Here is a 1,109-nt window from a genome sequence, read left to right as displayed (position 1 = left end):
CCACCGATGTCAGGCAGAACCCGAGGCATGAACCTGATGGTAGGGCACGGGGTGGGGGTGGGGGTGGGGGGTGGGTGTGGGTGGGGGTGGTGGGAAGGCATGTGATGGAGCTGCTCCTTCCCCATCCCGGCCAAAACCCCATTTTGCAGGGGACCTTGTCCCCGCACCCCAAACCTCGGGGTAGGATGAGTGGGCACATACCTGAGCAATTTTGGAGATCACCGCCTGGGAAAAAGGTCTCCTTGATTATGGAGAGTTTGCGACGTGTCACTCCGGTTATTCCCTAATCATCATATCAAACTCCAAAGGTTCAGCAGCCCCGGGGCTAGTTTACAGTCCCTGTGGGTTAAACGTTAACTTGCTCTATCTCCCGGCTCCCTGCAGGCCTTTGACCAGATAGCTGGGTCACCACCACTCCAACGGCACCTACTCAGGCCCATTTTTTTGTAAATAAATGCAGAGGACTGAAGTCAGATTGCAGTTTAAGGGCTGACCCTGCGCTACCATTTTGTTGTCAGTGCATTTGCTCTGCGCAGAAGGCAAAGCCTTTCCCAGCTGATCCACCCCTGTTGATGCTGCTGCCCCCAGCAGAGATGCTGGTAGAAGAGACACAGCTTTGTGCCAGTCTTGGCTTCAACAGGAGCTTTGGTTTGCTGCAGGGAGATGGCAGGAGTGAGAAATCCCTCTTGCAGCCAGCCTAAGTCCACGTAGCCTGAAAACTGTGGGTTTGCAGGAATTGCTATGAAAACATTAACTGAGCAAAGACTAAATTTACTTGCAGTGATGAAAACCAATGCAAGTTTTGGGAAGGGTTTGTTGCACCTAAGAAAGGCTGCAAATAAGTTCAGCAGCCAGGAATCTCTGCAATGGGTGACTTCCAGGTGTGGTAACCCCTGAGCATCCAGATATTGTAGTCCTCAGGGTATCACACCGTGTCTGTTGATGCAACAGCCAAATTGATTGTTTGTCTCTGCTAAAATCCTTCTGGACACTACCAGTAATGAAATGGGTACCGCGGTGGTTTGGCAGGGTAATTTCTCATATGATGTTCAAGTTTAGTATCCCAGCATAAGGATCCATCCCTGCAATTGCATCCTGCTGTGTCTCTC

This window comes from Falco punctatus, assembly GCF_963210335.1.
Source record: "Falco punctatus genome assembly, chromosome: 9".
NCBI lineage: Eukaryota > Metazoa > Chordata > Aves > Falconiformes > Falconidae > Falco > Falco punctatus.
This window is presented reverse-complemented; position numbering follows the sequence as displayed.